The sequence below is a fragment of the Globicephala melas genome, chromosome 7 (genome assembly GCF_963455315.2).
Source record: "Globicephala melas chromosome 7, mGloMel1.2, whole genome shotgun sequence".
Classification (NCBI taxonomy): Eukaryota; Metazoa; Chordata; class Mammalia; order Artiodactyla; family Delphinidae; genus Globicephala; species Globicephala melas.
The window spans coordinates 69,751,792-69,774,764 of NC_083320.1; the positions used below are offsets into that span (position 1 = coordinate 69,751,792).

At 36.3% G+C, this 22,973-nt stretch overlaps 1 long non-coding RNA gene across 1 annotated transcript in view; it reads left to right on the plus strand.

Moving 5' to 3' along the window:
- Positions 1–22,973, plus strand: part of LOC132597613 (uncharacterized) — a 38,471-nt gene that overhangs the window by 7,927 nt on the left and 7,571 nt on the right. Inside the window, exon 2 of the long non-coding RNA XR_009564615.1 lies at positions 7,229–7,406. This is a non-coding gene — a long non-coding RNA (uncharacterized lncRNA). The remainder of the gene's footprint in view (positions 1–7,228; positions 7,407–22,973) is intronic.

A 22,973-nucleotide genomic window follows, 5' to 3' on the forward strand; every position in this document is an offset into this window, starting at 1 on the left:
TATTATCCCTGCCTCTCTAGAAAAGGAAACATGATTATTTCAAAGTACTATAGTGATAGGAGAATGAGATGTCCAGAATATTAAAGTAGTATCAACTAGGGATACACTGCCCAACTGAGGATTAAGGGGGAAGATAAGACATAAACTAAAGGATGAATACTGTTTAACCAAGCAAACCAACGTGAAATCACAAGCCCTTCCATTCCGGAAGTTTTTCAAAATTCAGAGTAGTATGAAGATAAAAACGACAGACATTCATAATCCTACCGCCCAGAGAGAATCACTGTTAACATTTCAGCATGTTTTATTTATAGATTCCTTTTTAAAATTAGGGGGTGGGATGGCAATTACTTTTTTTTTCCTAACTGGTAAATACTTTTTTTTTAATGTTTTTAATTTTTTTTAATTATATACAATTTTTAAAGGTTACTTTCTATTTACAGTTATTAAAAAATATTGGCTATATTCCCCGTGTTGTACAACACATCCTTGAGCCTATCTTACACCCCATAGTTTGTACCTCCCACTCCCTGACCCCTATATTGCCCTTCACCCCTCCCAACTGGTAACCACTAGTTCGTTCTCTATATCTGTGAGTCTGCTTCTTTTTTGTTATATTCACTATTTGTTGTATTTTTTAGATTCCACATATAAGTGATATCATACAGTATTTGTCCTTCTCTGTCTGATTTGTTTCACTTAGCATAATACCCTCCAAGTCCATCTATGTTGTTGTAAATGGCAGAATTTCATTCTTTTTTATGGCTGAGTAGTATTCCATTGTGTGTGGGTGTGTGCAGACCACGTCTTCTTTATTCACTCATCTGTTGATGGACACTTAGGGTGCTTCCATATCTTGGCTATTGTAAATAAAGCTGCTATGAACATTGGGGTGCATATATCTTTTCAAATTAGTGTTTTTGTTTTTTTCGGATATATACCCAGGAGTGGAATTGCTAGGTCATATGGTAGTCTTATTTTTAGTTTTTTGAAAAACCTCTGTACCATTTTCCACAGTGGCTACACCAACTTACATTCTCACCAACAGTGTACAAGGTTTTCCTTTTCTCCACATCCTTGCCAACATTTGTTATTTGTGTTCTTTTTGATGATAGCCATTCCAACAGGTGTGAGGTGAAATCTCATTGTGATTTTGATTTGCATTTCCCTGATGATTAGTGATACTGAGTATCTTTTCATGTGCCTGTTGGCCATCGACACGTTATCTTTGAAGAAATGTCTATTCAGTTCTTCTGACCATTTTTTAATTGGGTTGTCTGTTTTATTGATGTTGAGTTGTATGAGCCGTTCATACATGTTGGATATTAATCCCTTGTCAGTCATATCATTTGCAAATACTTTCTCCCATTCAGAAGGTTGTCTTTTTGTTTTGTCAATGGTTTCCTTTGCTGTGCAAACGCTTTTAAGTTTAATTAGGTCCCATTTGTTTCTTTTTGCTTTTATTTCCTTTACTTTAGGAAACAGATCCAAAAAAATATTGCTGCTATTTATGTCAAAGAGTGTTCTACCTATGTTCTCCTCTGGGAATTTTTATGGTATCCAGTCTTATATTTAGGTCGTTAATTCATTTTGAGTTTATTTTTGTATATGGTATTAGAAAATGTTCTAATTTTATTCTTTTATGCATAGCTATCCCATTTTCCCAGCACCACTTATTGAAGATACTGTCTTTTCTCCATTGTATATTCTTGTCTCCTTTGTCATACATTAATTACCATAAGTGTATGGGTTTATTTCCAGGCTCTCTATCCTGTTCCATTGAGCTATGTGTCTGTTTTGTGCCAGTACCATACTGTTTTGATTACTGTAGATTTGTAGTATAGTCTGAAGTCAGGGAGCATGATTCCTCCAGCTCTGTTTATTTTTTATTTCCATCACATTTAAAACAATGGAATTATCTATTATACATAAGGAACAGAAGTCCTTATCAGGAAAAACATAATATCCAAATAACCTTTAAATTTGATCCTTTATTAGTATAAAAATATATCTATCCTATTCTCCCATGTTGCATCTGGAATTAGAGAAACTTTCAAAGCCTCTACTTGGGAATGGGACACAGTTCTACTTTCAAATACTACAAACCTATCTGAATTATCTGTCATTTTCTCTCTCTCCTCCAACCCCAAACAAAGGCTAAACTATTGGAGAAAGAATACATGGCCCTCTCTCATTGATATACACTGGCAACTAAAGCTCTTGTTCCTCTCCAATTCCTCCCCTCCTCCACTCCAGAGAATCTTCTGCTATGGACAGCCTAGCTCTTTATCTTTTCTAACAATGCTGTTATTTGGAAATTGTGTCCACCTGGGTTTAGGCTTCTGAAACTTAATATTGACTTTTCTATTGCATCATTCATTCCTGAGACATTAAATGCCAGTGACTAAATTAAAAATATATAAGGCAGTTAAGTAAATGTAGGGGAAAAAAACTTGACTAAGATAAAGAAAGATTATCTTACTTCAATATTAATAAAACAAGGCAAAATTGAACAACTGAAAATTCTGCTTTTATTTGTGTTAAGAAAATTAACTTTAAGCATTTAAATTTAATGCCACTTCTCAGGAACACAATCACCTCATAAATCAAGAGAAATATATTAAAAATTGATTTATTCATTTAATAGACATTTACTAAGTACCTACTATGGGCCAATATTGTGCTAGGAACTGGAAATCCAAAGTCCCTGACACAAGGAGCTCACAGTCTGGAAGGGAGACAAACATTCAGACATTTCCAGTGACAGTGTGACAGAGATATGAAAGAAATAGAAAGGGCACCTAATCCAGATAAGCAGAGGTAGGGGAAATTAGGGAAGACTTCCCAAAGGAGATTATCTCTGAGATAAATTGTGAAGCATATGAAAGGGTTTGCCACATTTAAAAAAAAAAAAGTTAGGATACCATTACTAGTAGACATAGCAGCATATACAAAAGCATAGGAAGCATTACTATGTTCACATGCCATACAAATAAAGTTGTAACTTGCTCAATGCAGGATTCAGGAGAAAGGGAAGGTTGGAGTTTGTTTCTAGGTTTGTTTTTATTTTTGCTTTTGTTTTGGTGTTTAAAGTTGATAGTCTCTAAACCAAGATCAAATAATTAACACAGGCAAAGAAACCAAATACCCGACTTGATTTATTGAAAATATTATTTTAAATTGGACATTAAACTATGATCAGAAGCATGTTTTTTTCAAATAAAATTGATAATAGAGTTAATAGAAGAATGAATACAATTCACATGACCTTGAAATTCTACCTAGAAAATACAGATGCTATAACCTCAGATGCTCACAAATTAAGAAGTTTTCCATTTACTACATCATCAATGTTAGAGACTAAATAAACTCAGTAGAAACAACTTCATATAAGAATGAAATATTTAACTCAGTTAACAATTCTCAAGAAAGAACATATCTTATAGGCAAGTATTTCTTAAAGCTTATCCATGGGCAATTTACATCAGAATAACTTTGGGTGCTTCTGAAAATATTTGATTCCTAGGTCCCATCTCCAAAGATTCTGGCCCAGTAAATTGGGTTGAGGACACGGAATCTGTATTTTTAACAAGAGACTGGTACAGGTGATCTGTGCATCACCTATTTCAAAATTGATTCCCATACTTTATGTTATTCTAACTATAGTCCTTATCTTTCCTAAAAGAAAAACATCTTAACATTTTTATGTTATTGATTTTTAATATTTAATAATATTTAATGGCTTAAATATCTATATTTAACAAAAACCTACCATTTATTTAGTGTTTACTACGTATCAGATACTATGCCAAGTATTTTATATAATTATTTAATTTACTCCTCATATCAACTCTGAGATATGTGCATTTAACCTCTATTTACATATGAGAATGCTGCAGCAAAGTGAAGTTAAATAACACTGAAATTTACACAGCTATTAAGCAGCAGAGTCAGAATTCTAACCCAGGCTATCTGCCTCCAAAGCATTTTCTTTTTGCATCATGCTATAACCCACCTCTAATTTGTCCAGGTTGCCAAATGAAATGTTTGCCCCAATTCTAATTACCACAAAAAAGAATAAGAGCACCAGATCCAAACTCAAAATTGGTACTATAGACAGAAAATTTTAAGAGTAAACCTGATCAAGCCAAAAATGAAGTATTTGTGTCACCAACGATACATGCAAATTCTGCTTCACATTTAGGGTTCTTTAAGTTCATTCAGAAAAGACTGAGTAGGTAGCATGTGATTCTATGTCTGACAGAAAATAACTGGGGCAATAGCTACTGTGTCAGGGTGAGAATTCCTGCAGTGGCAATGCCCTAAGCCAGGTGGTTTAAGTCTTTCTCTGGCCAAGTAACAAATAGCATGCTTTCTCCATGCTCTCTCTTCTACAGACCTGATAACTCACAAATTTCCAATAAATTCTGTTTTAGTGTTAAAGACAGGGAAATATTTATCCAGTTTCTATTTTCTAAGGATAAAAAAGTTCATTCGTTTTTTTTAAAATATATTTATTAAATGCCTCGAGTGCTAGAGACTTGACTAGAGCAAGATCTCTATCCTTAAACATCTCACGGTCTAGAGGGGGTACAGACATGAGAATAATTGCAATACAGCATGACAGATCTTACAATGTAGACTCAGTGGGAACACAGTGGAGGAGAAAGCATTATTACTGCACTTTTTTGATCAAAAAATGATGGGTAATATCTTCATAGGTCTTATTACTATGTCGCAGATACTCACTGAGGGCTTTCCCGTATTAACTTATTTAACCTTCACATTAGCCCTATGACGTGGATACCTTCCCCATTTTACAGATAAGGATACTGAATTTTCCCAAATCACAAAGGTAGTAAATGGCAGGGCTGGGATTTAAGTCCAGGCGGGTTGGCTTCCCTGTGCTTCTTGACCACTACGTTATACTGCGTCTTACAATGGGCAAGGCATGGAATTGTAAATCTCTGTCCCTTAGCAGTTATGGAACCATGGACAGATTACTCACCCTGGTACTTCCTTTAATTTCTTTATTAGTTAAATAAGAGGCTGGACTAAATGTGTTGTATTCTGCACCAGCGTAATACTAAAATAGGTAATATTGAGGACTCTGACTCAAATTCAAGCCCAGCAACTAATTGGTTGAAAAAGCTTTAAGCAAGTCAGTCAACACTCCAAGCCTAAGTAACCAAACCATTCTGAATGCTATCACTAAAAATGTCTGGGTTTCTAAATATGCCATATACTCATAAATTTCCAAAGAACATCTAAAAGGAAACTCTTCCAACTCCATACCTCATTGTTAACCAGTCCAATCAGATAGCTGTCTCTCCTACTTCCCTCAACTACTCAGTCTTTGAAGAGTATTCCCTCATTGGCAAAACCAAATAAAAACCGACTAATGTTCATTTATGTATTCGTCCATTCATTTATTCATTGATTCATGGTTTATAAATCAGTAGGTACATTATATGCTATAAAAAATTATAAATTACATTATGTGCTAAATAAATAAAACTGTATAAAGATATAAAGAATATAAAGAAAAATAAGGCATAAAGCAAACCCTCAGAAAGCTAACAGTGTACTTGGAAGTGGGAAAGATAAACGTTCACATAACATTCCATGTGATAACTTATGTAATAAATTATGGAATGGGTTCTAGGGGAGAAGAGAGTAAAAGTATTCCAGACAAGAGGAATACCATGGTGTTCCAGAACTCAAGGAAGTTCTGTATGGCTAAAACGTGGACGTATGAAGGAAGTAGCAGGAAAGAAGGAAGAAAGTGAAGACACGGACCAGATTATAAAAGGCCTTTGTTGCCATTCTCAAAAGATTGGACTTTATCCTACAGATGATAGGAAGCTCTTTAAGGATCTTAGGCAGAAAAGGATCTTAGGCAGAAAAATGATATGACAAGACAAACAGTTAAAAAAATCTGTAACATGGAAGATGCTGGGGCAAGACTGGTGGCAGAGAGCCTAGTTATCTTAGCTGATAAGAGATGATAAGAGCCTGAATTATGATAGCTGCAGTAATGATGGATAAAAGGAAACAGTTCCAAGAGATATATAAGAGAAAAAATACATTGACTTACTAATTATTCTGAGGCAGAGAATGAAGAAGATAAATATGTGTAGGACTCTGGCTTGATGGATAGTGGCAACATTCAACAATATATGGAAAACAGTAAAAAGAAGCAGACTGAGAGAACACCTAAAGAATTTTATTTTGAAAATAATAACAGTGGTTAAGAACGTAACTTTGTACTCAGAAGTGTCATTTAATATGTGTGGCCTTGGGCAAATTTCTTAAATTCCCTAAAGTCTCAGTTTCCCCATCCATAAAACTAAGATAATAAAAGAACCAACTCAAAATTTGAATTGTTCCAAGGTTTAAATCAGCTAACACATATAAAGCACTTAGAATAGCGGTAAGTAATTCCTCAACAAATGGTGGCTATTAAAATAATTCCATTGAATTTGAAGTGGTGGGAGGATGTCTGAAGGCAGATAAATCAGAAAAGAGTTGGCAATATAGGCTTGGGACCAGGCGAAAGTCTGATTAAGGATTGTGTTTCTTTAAAAGGTTATGTAGAGTTAGAAGAACACAATCAATAGCTCTCTAAAGAAATATCAATATTTCAAAGTCTTCCAGACTTTTCACTGATCCACTTATTACCCTATATGTGCTTCAACTATTACTGATTCCCAGTTTATAACTCTAGAAACCTTTTTTCCAATACATCAAACCATTTCCCAACTCTTTTGAAGTATCCTTATATTCAATACATTCTTGAAACTGTTTTTATTTGTATAAATCTGTGTTGATGTTTTGTCTATTTCAGTTCCCCTAGAAAACTGTAATACCCTAAAAGACCCTATAGGGGTCTACATATAAACTAAAATGTTTCTTCACTGACACCCAAATACCACCCACACATAATGGAAAAGTTATTGATGATTTCTATGTTCATGTATAATCATGACTCCTGTTTAGGAGCTATTAGGACCCATGAGCAGTATTAGTCCCAGGAAAACCTGACCCAAAATGGGTTTTGAAAAAGACCATGTCCCATGGCTTCTGTCTGGTGGCACTGCTTGCCACAATCTCTGTCAGAGTCCTCCTACATGATAATCTAACCGTCTACTGTTGAGCTTTAAGGTTCTCATTTATTTAAATTGTCAAAATGTTCTTCTCTTATTAATATTTGCTTTCCACTTTACAGAGAATAAGAGGATGCCAGAGCTTCCTCAGGAAACACAATGATGCTTTTCAGGCCTGAGGCAAGGGCAATCACAAAGACAGGGATGCTTGTCCTCAAAAGAATCATAATGATGATGCAATATTCAACAAATGAGAAATGAAGATGATGAGAAAAGACTGACGAGCAGCTAGGTTAACAAGTGAGTAGTTATCATACCCCAAGATGTCACTGCTTTAACTCTACTTTGATGCCTGCTGAAACATTTGTAAGATAAGGAGCTTGATCTGCACTGTGCCATTCCAAAACAATTCTCACATTAATAAAAAGATCTAAAAATGAAACTTGTGCTATTCAAATCCAAGTAAATTAAAATCACACAAAGCAAAGAGTACTTGTGAGATTAACACGGTGTTTTAATGTATAGTTCTTATTTTATAATTACAGTTGAACACAAAAGCAAACTATTCTCCCTGTCTGTAAAAACTATGTGTATAGAAAAAAAAAAAAAAACTGATTCAGACTCTTTCTGACCTAATGGAAAATTATCCTAGTTATAACAAAATTTATTCCTTTTCAACAAATAATTATTTGAGTACTTTTATGTGCCAGATACTGAATAATCGCTGTCCTAGGAACTGGGGATATAGCAGGCAAATAAAAAATTCAGAAATACTGATTGGTGTAAAGGGATTGAGAAGACAAAGAGTAAACAGGTATATGAGTAAACATACAGTATGTGAGATGATGATAAGTGCGATGAAGAAATAGAAAGCAGGAAAGGAGAATAAGGCATATCTGGATTTCCAATGTTAATTAGGTAGCCAGAGAAGACCTCATGAAGAAGGTGACATGTGAATAAAGACCTGAAGGAAGTGAGGTAGTGGACCATGAAGGTATTTGGGTGAATCAGTTTTCCAGACAAAGAGAACAAGTGCAAAGAATAGACAGGTAAGCAAAGGAGGAAGTGTAGGAACCGGTAAGAAGCTATTGTAATAAGCTATTGTAAGAAGCTATTGTAATAAGCCAAGCAAGAGATGATAATGGCTGAACTAGATGAGAAGTGGTGGAATTCTGGATGTGTTGTGAATGTAGAGCCAACAGAATTTGCTGAAGGATGGAATGTGGGATGTAAGAGAAAAAGAGAAGTTGAGGATGATGCCAAGGTTTTTAGCCTGAGCAACTGGAAGGACAGCATTTCCATTACTACTCAAGACAGATGAAAAATGAGAATCCCACTGGTATTTAACAAGGAGGTTACTGAAGACCTTCACAAGAGCAGTTCGTAGAGTGGTGGGAGGCGATTTAAGAAACTGTAGCAGGAAAGAAATTGAAGCATAGACAATTATACTCCCGGAGACTGGGAAAGAAAGCAGAGAATTAGAGCAGAAGCTGCAGGGAGAAGTAGGCTGAAAAAAAGAAATCAGTTATTGTTTACCTTGCAGACTAGACTGGTAAAGTGAAAATAAATACCTAATCTTGTCTTTTCAAATTATTTCACCATATCTCATTTGTGAAGTTTGTTTTTGTTGGTTTTGCCTCCTTCCCTATAAGCAGCAAGTTAGTAAAATACTGAAGTAATTGGACTCATTCAAGTCAAATTTCAACAGTATAACAATAATTCCTCAAACAAATTAACTGCAAGAACATGTATAAAATAAGCAACAGATCTTTTTCATCAGAAAGGCAGGTGGAACATTCACTAGGAAAAGAGTTTAGTAGTTTGATCAGCAATAAGAATCATTTCTTTTATTAAAATCTCCGGTTACATAAGAAGTACACAAATATTTTTAAACTGTATCATGGTATCAGTTCTCTCACCATGAAATTTTAATTCCCGTGGTCTGGTAGACATAGATCTGCTGGAGACAGGAAGCAAAGAATTCCATTCAGCTGAATGAATGAATGAATCATTATGGTAAACTAAATATAATTTCCAGAGTCAGGTCAGGACATCAGGGATAACAACAATGCGACTCTCTTCATAAGGGCATGAAGTTTTTTGGGTTTTGTTTTATTTTCCAAGAGTGAAAAAAGATACTGATTTGGGGCTTCATTCAAAATATTCCACTAGAATCTGTTCCATGGTAGTATGGAATAAATCTGTCTTTTTCCCTGTTGTTTTCCCAGGGTCTGTCATTGTGCTGAATGCCTAATATGAATTCAACAAATATTTTTAGTGAATAAGTGAATGAATGAAAGCATGCAATAATTATTTAAGTGAATAAATGAACAAATAGCACCTTAGTCCTATGAAACTTTAGACAATACATCACAGGAAGAGCCTCAACTAATACTTCTACAATAAAAACCACCACACCTAACTCTACTTGTACCACATATATAGAACACTTTAAATACTACACATATGCTGTCTATATTGATTATCCAAACCAAACATTATTACTAACCTCACTGGTAAAGAAAAACATTAATTTGACTCTGTTTTAGAAGCACTAGGGGCTTCCAAAAGTTACTGTTCTTAAAAGTAAGACTACCTTTATTTCAAGAGAATAATCATGAAGAAATCTGTGAAGTAACCATAAATATGAATGCTGGTGTTGAAGACTCAGAGGTGTATCATTTAAACAATATAAATTGGATTAGTCTTTAAACCGATGTGCCCTTCTAGAACAAGAGAAAGATTTTCTACATACATATTAATGTCTCCCACTATTCAATACTATTCAATATTTTTATTTTTTGTCTGAGTAATAGAGACTACACCACACCAGAAGGTAGAGAATTTCCCTAAAAGAAACAGATGATTCTTTCTGTCAGTCATCCTGGGGCAGGCCTGAGACTGGACATGAAATGGAGCTTTTCTGAAATCCAGGATTTCTATAGATTTCTCTATGGTGTGGATTGAGCTTGACCTGCCACATGATGCCACATGGGAACAAACTGATATGGGGAAAAATAGCTTGGAGAACTTCAAGACCACCTTTATTTATCAGCACATCTTTAGAATAACAATAGTTCAGAGTGTGAACAACTAGTAGAGGGCAGAAAGAACCACCAAGACATATTAGCAAAAATAAAAATTCCTTTGGTAGTCCCAGACATTAACTGGGTAAAGGAAACTAGTAGAAAAAAAATTAACCACCCTATCTGTGGAATGGAAGCTTATAGTCATATTTTGGATCTTATATTGGGAATTTATTAGTTTTCCTATCTTCTGGAAAATGTCCTATTTAACCTTTTGGCTAGAGTTTTTTGGTCCAGAGATGAGCATCTGACCCAATGTGAACCAATCAGCATCAGTATCTCTCCCCTGGGTTCTTAAACTTGATATATGGGACACATCTAGTTTCCATGTCTCTCTAGTGGAGAAAATTTGAGGCTCTAGAGCTGATGGAGACCATATCTCTCACCGTAAGAAAAATATCTGCAGGAGAATGAGTCAAAAATCACAGAAAATAACCAAGGAGAGATGTAATGAGTGACAAATAATAATTATCCCTCAAATCTATGTATGGTCTAGCACTTCTTGTGGTTTGATTACCAAAGCCAATAACCCTTTTTTTTTCCAAAGTTAGTTTAAACTGTATTTCTGTCTCTTACAATTCTAAAACCAGTGTCCCTTCACTAACCACTACCCTGTGCCGAAATTACTATGTTATGGGCATTTTGACATTTACTGGTATATTTATAAAATATATTCAAAAGAGTCGACAATGAATGGGTTAGGAGTTTGCAGAACTAGCAAATGGGCTAATCTTACATAACTCATAAAGTTTCTATTCAACATAACTTGTTAATAAAGGACTTGTGGTACAACTCATACTTGATCCGGAAGCTTTATCTTCACTCGACAAATACTTATTTGGTGTGACAACTGTGTAAAATAAAACACAATACCAGTGCTCTGTGCATATGAATCACCTGGGGAATCTTGTTAAAATGAAAATTCTAATTCAGTAGGTCTGAAGTGGGGCCCTAGATTCTGCACTTCCCACAAGCTCCCAGGTGATGCCAATGCTGCTGGTCTGCAAACCCCATTTTTGAGTAGCAAAGTACTAAACACTCTGGGAAATAAAAAAAGCATATTAATCATTCTTGAGAAACTTTTAAAGAAGAATGAAATAAATATTAAATGATACCTTAGTGTATATAAAATTTTATAACAACCAAGGAATATGTGCAACAGACATTTGTATCCCATCTTTGAGCCGATCAAAACTTACTTAAGCAGCATTTAGTAAAGAGGAAAAGGATTGGTTAGGGGTCAGGAATGGGATGGAAACAAGCCACAGGGTAAGGTTCATGCATGGATAAAAGCCAGTCTTGTTGAATACATTACACAAATTCTATAAAGTATTTTTAGGGAATTCCCTAGCAGTTCAGTGGTTAGGACTCTGAGTTTCCACTGCAGGGGGCATGGGTTCGATCCCTGGTTGGGGAACTAGGATCCTGCAAGCCACACGGCACAGCCAAAAAAAAATTTTTTAAGTATTTTTACAATTTACAAATATCAGAATGGCTACTTCAGATTGGCTATATCAAAACATCCATTTCAGAGAGACATATTCACAAATAAGTATAATATAACCATTTGTCCAATAGACATTTATTAATTTTCTACTCTATGCCAGGAGGTGTTCTAGGCACTAAAGTAGAAAACAAAATACCAACAAAAATCAGACTATAGTAAGTACCAAAATCGGTACCTATTTAAGGTTTAGAAACCTGGGTACAAAAAAATACATACATTAGGAATTCAGAGGAAAAAATATCATTTCTGACTGAGGTTACCAAGGAAGACCCATGAAGGAGATGGCAACTAGTCTTAGTTAGCAAGGGAATAAGATTTCCAGAGGTGGAAATAAAGAATAAGGCATTTTAAGTTGAGGGGATGGCATGAGTGGAGAAAGAAAAGCAGCAGTTTAAATAAGGGATTGAAAAGAACTCAGATTGGCTGAATAATAAGGTCATACATAATAGGGCAATTGCAAATGATGAGGTTAAAAAGATAGGGTTGATTCAAATCATCTTTTCTAGGTTCAGGGCATTTGCACTAGCCAGATTTTTACCCTATGCCAGAATTCTCTTCCCCCAGATCTTTGAATGGCATTCTCCTCATCATTCAGATTTCAGGCTAAAAGTCCATCTTCAAAGAGGTTTTCCCTGAACACTCTTTCTAAAGAACCCAAATCTTAATTTACATTAGTCATCTTTTTGTTAATTTATTAACTATCTATTTCCCCTAAAATATAAGCTCCACTTCCACTTTTAGTCATTATGGAACAGTGATTAGATTTACTCTCCTGCATAAAACCTGAACAAAATATGTGAAACCACAGTTTTTGTACATTTGACATAAGGCAATGCAGGACAGTGACCCCTGAGAGAGGGAAACAAAGTGGACTCCCTAAATGTCCCAGCTTACTGTTTAGAGAATGACTGTAGTGCAGAAAGGGGGACTCCAGGCATAGCTTGCTGGTCTCCTTAAGTTGAACAGATGAAGTTAGGAGTACAGACTACCTTAGGTGGGGCGAGATAGTTAGAGTTGGCAAGGCAGCCCAAAGACGAAAGAGATGCACAGAGAAGGAGATATGTAGAGGGACCCCTCCAGTCTTTAGCTGGATAATGATTAAGTGTGTAAAAAAAGATGAAGATGTGTAAAGAAACTACCTGAGGCAAGGGGGAGTGGACACCTGAAAGGAGTAGAGAAATAATCCTCAGAAGTCAAACATAGCCAGGAATTCTACATTTTCCCATCAGTTAAGAGTGGAAACCCTCATAATTCACAGGGCATTGGATAGAGTGCTCAGAAATGCATCGCCTCGGTGTGGGGCAAGATTAGCCCTAGTTTAAAGGCTGCTTTGTTCCTTAAAAACAAGATTTGGAGGGATCAAACTGTTTCCAAGTAACTTAACTGTGTCCTAAAAAAAAGAAAGCTCAAGAATATTTATAGGAATTAAAAAATATCCAGTACTCAACAAGTTAAAATTCACAATGTTTAGCAGCTAATAAAAAATTATAAGGCATGCAATAAAGCAGAAAACTACAACCCATAGTGAAGATTTAAAAATCAAGCATGAATAATCATTAGGGAAATGCAAATCAAAACTACAATGAGATATCATCTCACACCAGTCAGAATGGGCATTATCAAAAACTCTAGAAACAATAAATGCTGGAGAGGGTGTGGAGAAAAGGGAACCCTCTTGCACTGCTGGTGGGAATGTGAATTGGTACAGCCACTATGGAGAATAGTATGGAGGTTCCTTAAAAAACTACAAATAGAACTACCATGTGACCCAGCAATCCCACTACTGGGCATATACCCTGAGAAAACCATAACTCAAAAAGAGTCATGTACCAAAATGTTCATTGCAGCTCTATTTACAATAGCCAGCAGATGGAAACAACCTAAGTGTCCATCATCGGATGAATGGATAAAGAAGATGTGGCACATGTATACAATGGAATATTACTCAGCCATAAAAAGAAACGAAACTGAGCTATTTGTAATGAGGTGGATAGACCTAGAGTCTGTCATACAGAGTGAAGTCAGAAAGAGGAAGACAAATACCATATGCTAACACATATATATGGAATTTAAGAAAAAAAACGTCATGAAGAACGTAGGGGTAAGACAGGAATAAAGACACAGACCTACTAGAGGACGGACTTGAGGATACGGGGAGGGGGAAGGGTGAGCTGTGACAAAGCGAGAGAGAGGCATGGACATATATACACTACCAAACGTAAGGCAGATAGCTAGTGGGAAGCAGCTGCACAGCACAGGGAGATCAGCTCGGTGCTTTGTGACCACCTGGAGGGGTGAGATAGGGAGGGTGGGAGGGAGGGAGATGCAAGAGGGAAGAGATATGGGAACATATGTATATTTGTAACTGATTCACTTTGTTATAAAGCAGAAACTAACACACCATTGTAAAGCAATTATACTCCAATAAAGATGTAAAAAAAAAATCAATCATGAAAAACTGACCCAGAAATAAAACAGATAAGCAGAAATAGTAGACAAAGACAAAACAATTATTATAACTATATTCCATACTTCAAGAAGGCATAGGAATAAGTAATCATTTTAGTTAGAGAGACGCAGACCTCACTACTATCTGTACAGAAGTCTAAAGAATAATAAGGGAATATTATGAATATTATGTTGGAATACTATGCCAACATATTAATAACATACTAAATGGACATATTTTAAGAAAGACATAAACGATTAAAATTGAAACAAGAAGAAACAGAAAATCTGAATAGATATATAACAAGTAAAACAGATTAAATTAGTAATTTTAAATCTTCCTACAAAGAAAAGCCCAGATGCAGATAGCTTCACTATGAATTCCAGGAAACATTTTAAAAAGAGTTAATGTGACTACAACATAAACTCTTTCAGAAAGCAGAAGGGAACACTTTGCTGCCACTATGGGGGGCAAAACCAGCATGGAGGTTTCTTAATAATTAGAAATAGTATTACCATGTGATCCAGCATCCCACTTCTGGGTATATATCTGAAGGAAAACAAATCGCTCTCTTAAAAAGATATTTGCAGCTCCATGTTCATTGCAGCATTATTCACAACAGCCAAGACATGAAAACGACCTATCTATTTTCTGAATGAGTGGATACAGAAAATGTGGGGTATATATATAATGGAATATTATTCAGCCATAAAAAGAAGGAAATGCTGCCATTCGTGATAACATGGCTGGACCTTGAGGGCATTATGCTAAGTGTAATAAATCAGACAGATTAAGACCAATACTCACTTATATGTGGAATCTAAAAAACCCTAACCCACAGAAACAGAGGGTAGACAGTGACTGTCAGGAGATGGGGGTGGGAAAAAAGGGGAGATAATGGTCAAAGTGTATAAACCTCTAGTTATAATATTAATAAGTTCTGAGGAGCTAATATACAGCATAGCAACTATAACTAACAATACTGTAGCCTGCTTTCTTGGCTTGGCGAGCCTGTGAGGACGTGAGGTGCCAGGGCCGTCTGGCCACCAGGAGCCAAAGCAGATCTGAGGAGGGCACCAAGGTAGCCCTGGAGACACCTCAGTGCTGGGCAAATGACCACTGCCCTTGGCCTCCAAGTTCCTCCTCCCCCACCTGGGCCCCAGCCCCTGCCCGGCCTGTCCTGTGTGGTGCGCTAGCCCACGCTGAGGTGCGCCGCTGGGCAACACACTCCTTCAGGTTGTGCAGACCAAGATAAAGGTGTTAAGTGGATAAAATTTAAGACAGAGATCGCAGAATTGACAGGAGGAGACAACTCGTGTGGCTGAAAGAGTCTTGGTTCTCTGGCCGGGTGTCAGGCCTGAGCCTCAGAGGTAGGAGAGCAGAGTTCAGGACATTGGTCCGCCAGAGACCTTCCAGCCCCATGTAATATCAAATGGCGAAAACACTTTGATACTATGCGCTCCATCTCATAATGGAGATGGAGCACAGATCTCCATCTCAATGCTAAGACCCAGCTCCACTCAATGACCAGCAAGATACAGTGCTGGACACCCTATGCCAAACAACTAGCCACACAGGAACACAAACCCAAACATTAGCAGAGACGCTGCCTAAAATGATATTAAGTTCACAGACACCCCAAAACACATCACCAGACGTGGTCCTGCCCACCAGAAAGACAAGATCCAGCCTCATCCACCAGAACACAGGTACCAGTCCTCTACACCAGGAAGCCTACACAACCCACTGAACCAACCTCTCCCACTGGGAGCAGACACCAAAAGAACGGGAACTATGAAACTGAAGCCCATGAAACGGAGACCCCAAACACAGTAAGTTAAGCAATATGAGAAGACAGAGAAATACATAGCAGATGAAGGAGCAAAGTAAAAACCCACCAGTCCAAACAAATGAAGAGGAAATAGGCAGTCTACCGGAAAAATAATTCAGAATAATCATAGTAAAGATGATCCAAAATTGTGGAAATAGAATGGAGAAAATTGACAACAAACATTTAACAAGGACCTAGAAGAACTAAACAGCAAACACAGATGAACAACAAAATAAATGACAATAAAAATTCTCTAGAAGGAATCAATAGCAGAATAACTGAGGCAGAAGAATGGATAAATGACCTGGAAGATAAAGTAGTGGAAATAACTACTGCAGAGCAGAATAAAGAAAAAACAATAAAAAGAATTGAGGACAATCTCAGAGACCTCTGGGACAACATTAAACACACTAACATTTGAATTATAGGGGTCCCAGAAGAAGAAGAGAAAAAAAAGCAACTAAGAAAATATTTTAAGAGATTATAGTTTAAAACTTCCATAATATGGGTAAGGAAATAGTCAATCAAGCCCAGGAAGCGCAGAGTGTCCCATACATGATATATCCAAAAAGAAACACGCCAAAACACGTATTAATCCAACTATGAAAAATTAAATACAAAGAAAAAATATTAAAAGCAGAAGGGAAAAGGAAAAATTAACATACAAGGGAATCCCCATAAGGTTAATAGCTGATCTTTCGGCAGAAACTCATTGAGCCAGAAGGGAGTGACAGGACATATTTAAAGTAATGAAAGGGAAAAACCTACAACCAAGATTACTCTACTCAGCAAGGATCTCATTCAGATTTGATGGAGAAATTAAAACCTTTACAGACAATCAAAAGCTAAGAGAATTCAGCACCACCAAACCAGCTCTACAACAAATGCTAAAGGAACTTCTCCAAGTGGGAAACAAAGAGAAGAAAAGGACCTACAAAAACAAACCCAAAACAATTAAGAAAATGGTCATAGGAACATACATATCGATAATTACCTTAAACGTGAATGGATTAAATGCTCCAAACAAAAGACACAGCCTTGCTGAATGGATACAAAAACAAGACCCATACATATGCTGTCTACAAGAGACCCACTTCAGACCTAGGGACACATTCAGACTGAAAGTGAGGGGATGGAAAAAGATATTCCATGCAAATGGAAATCAAAAGAAAGCTGGAGCAGCAATACTCATATCAGATAAAATAGACTTTAAAATAAAGAACGCTACAAGAGACAAATAAGGACACTATATAATGATCAAGGGAGCAATCCAGGAAGAAGATATAACAATTGTAAATATTTATGCACCCAATATAGGAGCACCTCAATATATAAGGCAAATGCTAGCAGCTATAAAAGAGAAAATTGACAGTAACACAATAATAGTGGGGGACTTTAACACCTCACTTACACCAATGGACAGATCATCCAAAATGAAAATAAATAAGGAAACAGAAGCTTTAAATGACACAATAGACCACATAGATTTAATCGATATTTATAGGACATTCCATCCAGAAACAGCATATTACACTTTCTTCTCAAGTGCACATGGAACATTCTCCAGGATAGATCACATCTTGGGTCACAAATCAAGCCTCAGTAAATATAAGAAAATTGAAATTATATCAAGCATCTTTTCTGACCACAATGCTATGAGATAACAAATGAATTACAGGGAAAAAACATAAAAAACACAAACACATGGAGGCTAAACAATACATTACTAAATAACCAAGAGATCACTGAAGAAATCAAAGAGGAAATCAAAAAATTACTAGAGACAAATGACAATGAAAACACGACGATCCAAAACCTATACAATGCAGCAAAAGCAGTTCTAAGAGGGACGTTTACAGCTATACAAGCCTACCTCAAGAAACAAGATAAATCTCAAATAAACAATCTAACCTTACACCGAAAGGACCTAGAGAAAGAAGAACAAACAAAACCCAAAGTTAGCAAAAGGAAAGAAATCATAAAGAGCAGAGCAGAAATAAATGACATAGAAACAAAGAAAACAATAGCAAAGATCAATAAAACTAAAAGCTGGTTCTTTGAGAAGATAAACAAAATTGGTAAACCATTAACCAGACTCATCAAGAAAAAGAGGGAGAGGACTCAAATCAATAAAATTAGAAATGAAAAAGGAGAAGTTACAACAGACACCGCCGAAATACAAAGAATCCTAAAAGACTACTACAAGCAAGTCTATGCCAATAAAATGGACAACCTGGAAGAAATGGACAAATTCTTAGAAAGGTATAACCTTCCAAAACTGAACCAGGAAGAAATAGAAAATATGAACAGGCCAATCACAAGTAATGAAATTGAAACTTGTGATTAACAATCTTCCAACAGGGCTTCGCTGGTAGCGCAGTGGTTGAGAGTCCGCCTGCCGATGTGGGGGACACGGGTTCGTGCCCCGGTCCGGGAAGATCCCACATGCTGTGGAGCGGCTAGGCCCATGAGCCATGGCTGCTGAGCCTGTGCGTCCGGAGCCTGTGCTCCGCAATGGGAGAGGCCACAGCAGTGAGAGGCCCACGTACCACAAAAAAAAAAAAAAAAAAAAAATCTTCCAACAAACAGAAGTCTAGAACCAGATGGCCTCATAAGTGAATTCTATCAAACATTTAGAGAAGAGCTAACACCCATCCTTCTCAAACTCTTCAAAAAAATTGCAGAGGAAGGAACACTCCCAAACCCATTCTATGAGGCCACCATCACCCTGATACCAAAACCAGACAAAGAAACTACAAGAAAAGAAAATTACAGGCCAATATCACTGATGAACATAGATGCAAAAATCTTCAACGAAATACTAGCAAACAGAATCCAACCACACATTAAAAGGATCATACACCATGATCAAGTGGGATTTATCCCAGGGATGCAAGGATTCTTCAATATATGCAAATCACTCAATGTGAAAGACCATATTAACAAATTGAAGAATAAAAACCATATGATCATCTCAATAGATGCAGAAAAAGCTTTTGACAAAATTTAACACCCTTTTATGATAAAAATTCTCCAGAAAGTGGCACAGAGGGAACCTACCTCAACATAATAGAGGCCATATACAACAAACCCACAGCAAACATCATTCTCAATGGTGAAAAACTGAAAGCATTTCCTCTAAGATCAGGAACAAGAAAAGGATGTCCACTCTTGCCACTATTATTCAACATAGTTTTCGAAGTCCTAGCCATGGCAATCAGAGAAGAAAAAGAAATAAAAGGAATACAAATCAGAAAAGAAGAAGTAAAACTGTCACTGTTTGCAGATGACATGATACTATACAGAGAGAATCCTAAAGATTCCACCAGAAAACTACTAGAGCTAATCAATGAATTTAGTAAAGTTGCAGGATACAAAATTAATGCACAGAAATCTCTTGTATTCCTATACACTAATGATGAAAAATCTGAAAGAGAAATTAAGGAAACACTCAAATTTACCATTACAACAAAAAGAATAAAATACCTAGGAATAAACCTACCTAGGGCGACATAAGACCTGTATGCAGAAAACTATAAGACACTGATGAAAGAAATTAAAGATGATACCAACAGATGGAGAGATATACCATGTTCTTGGATTGGAAGAATCAGTATTGTGAAAATGACTATACTACCCAAAACAATCTACAGATTCAATGCAGTCCCTATCAAATTACTAATGGCATTTTTTATAGAACTAGAACGAAAAATCTTAAAATCTGTATGGAGACAGAAAAGACCCCGAATAGGCAAAGCAGTCTTGAGGGAAAAAAAAGTAGCTGGAGGAATCAGACTCCCTGACTTCAGACTATACTATAAAGCTACAGTAATCAAGACAATATGCTACTGGCACAAAAACAGAAACATAGATCAATGGAACAAGATAGAAAGCCCAGAAATAAACCCACGCACTTATGGTCAACTAATTTATGTCAAAGGAGGCAAGGATACACAATGGAGAAAAGACATTCTCTTCAATAAGTAGTGCTGGGAAAACTGGACAGCTACATGTAAAAGAATGAAATTAGAACACTCCCTAACACCATACACAAAAATAAAGTCAAAATGGATTAGAGACCTAAATGTAAGACCAGACACTATCAAACTCTTAGAGGAAAACATAGGAAGAACACTCTTTGACAAAATCACAGCAAGATCTTTTTTGTTCCACCTCCTAGAGTAATGGAAATAAAAACAAAAATAAACAAATGGGACCAAATGAAACTTAAAAGCCATTGCACAGAAAAGGAAACCATAAAGAAGACGAAAAGACAACCCTCAGAATGGGAGAAAATATTTGCAAATGAAGCAACTGACAAAGGATTAATCTCCAAAATATACAAGTAGCTCATGCAGCTCAATATCAAAAATACAAACAATCCAATCCAAAAAATGGTCAGAAGACCTAAATAGACATTTTTCCACAGAAGATATACAAATTGCCAACAAACACATGGAAGGATGCTCAACATCTCTAACCATGAGGGAAATGCAAATCAAAACTACAATGAGGTATCACCTCAAACCAGTCAGACTGGCCATCACCAAAAAATCTACAAACAATAAATAATAGAGAGGATGTGGAGAAAGGGGAACCCTCTAGCACTGCTGGTGGGAATGTAAGTTAATACAGCCACTATGGAGAACAGTATGGAGGTTCCTCAAAAATCTAAAAATAGAACTACCATACGACCCAGCAATCCCACTACTGGGCATATACCCTGAGAAAACCATAATTCAAAAAGAGTCGTGTACCACAGTGTTCACTGCAGCTCTATTTACATTAGCCAAGACATGGTGGCAACCTAAGTGTCCATCGGCAAATGAATGGATAAAGAAGATGTGGCACATATATACAGTGGAATATTATTCAGCCATAAAAAGAAACGAAATTGAGTTATTTGTAGTGAGGTGGATGGACGTAGAGTCTGTCATACAGAGTCAATTAAGTCAGAAAGAGAAAAACAAATACTGTATGCTAACACATATATACGGAATCTAGAAGAAAAACAAAACAAAAAGGTTTTGAATAACCCAGGGGTAGGACAGGAATAAAGATGCAGACATAGAGAATGGACTTGATGACACTGGGAAGGGAAGGGTAAGCTGGGACAAAGTGAGAGAGTGGCATGGACATATATACACTACCAAATTTTAAATAGATAGCTAGTGGAAAGCAGCCACATAGCACAAGGAGATCAGCTCAGTGCTTTGTGACCACCTACAGGGGTGGGATAAGGAAGGTGGGAGGGAGACGCAAGAGGGAGGAGATATGGGGATATCTGTATATATACAGCTGATTTACTTTGTTACAAAGCAGAAACTAACACACCATTGTAAAGCAATTATACTCCAATAAAGATGTTACAAAAAAAAAAAGGAATCCAACAGCACATTAAAAGGATCAAACACCATGATCAAGTGGGTTTTATCCCAGGAGTGCAAGGACTCTTCAATATACACAAATCAAAAAAATCAGTGTGATAAAGCATATTAACAAATTGAAGAAGAAAAACCATATGATCATCTCAGTAGATGCAAAAAATCCTTCAACAAAATTCAACACCCATTTCTGATAAAAAAAAAAAACACTCCAGAAAGTAGTCATAGAGGGAACTTACCTCAATGTAATAAAGGCTATATATGACAAACCCACATCCAACATCATTCTCAATAGTGAAAAACTGAAACCATTTCCTCTAAGACCAGGAACAAGACAAGGTTGCCCACTCTCACCACTATTACTCAGCATAGTTTTGGAAGTTTTAGCCACAGCAATCAGAGAAGAAAAAGAAATAAAAGGAATCAAAATCAGAAAAGAAGAAGTAAAGTTGTCACTGTTTGCAGATGACATGATACTATACATAGAGAATCCTAAAGATGCTACCAGAAAACTACTACAGCTAATCAATGAATTTGGTAAAGTAGCAGAATACAAGATTAATGCACAGAAATCTCTTGCATTTCTCTACACTAATGATGAAAAACCTGAAAGAGAAATTAAGGAAACACTCCCATTTACCATTGCAAGAAAAAGAATAAACTACCTAAGAATAAAACTACTTAAGGAGACAAAAGACCTGTATGCAGAAAATTATAAGACACTGATGAAAGAAATTAAAGATGATACAAACAGATGGAGAGATATACCATGTTCTTGGATTGGAAGAATCAACATTGTGAAAATGACTATACTACCCAAAGCAACCTACAAATTCGATGCAATCCCTATCAAACTACCAATGGCATTTTTCACAGAACTAGAATAAAAAATTTCACAATTTGTATGGAAACACAAAAGACCCCAAAGATTGCCAAAGCAATCTTGAGAAAGAAAAACAGAGCTAGAGGAATCGGGCTCCCTGACTTCAGACTATACTACAAAGCTACAATAATCAAGACAGTATGGTACTGGCACAAAAACAGAAATATAGATCAATGGAACAGGAGAGAAAGCCCAGAAATAAGGCCACACACATATGGTTACTTTATCTTTGAAAAAGGAGGCAAGAATATACAATGGAGAAAAGACAGCCTCTTCAATAAGTGGTGCTGGGAAAACTGGACAGCTACATGTAAAAAAATGATATTAGAACACTCCCTAACACCATACACAAAAATAAACCCAAAATGGATTAAAGACCTAAATTTAAGGGCAGACACTATAAAACTCTTAGAGGAAAACATAGGCAGAACACTCCATGATATAAATCACAGCAAGATACTCTTTGACCCACCTCCTACAGAAATGGAAATAGAAACAAAAATAAATAAATGGGACATAAAGAAACTTAAAAGCTTTTGCACAGCAAAGGAAACCATAAAGAAGAAGAAAAGACAACACTCAGAATGGGAGAAGATTTTTGCAAACAAAACAACTGACAAAGGGTTAATCTCCAAAATATACAAGCAGCTCATGCAGCTCAATATCAAAAAAAACCCAACCCAAAAATGGGCAGAAGACCTAAATAGACATTCTCTAAAGAAGATAT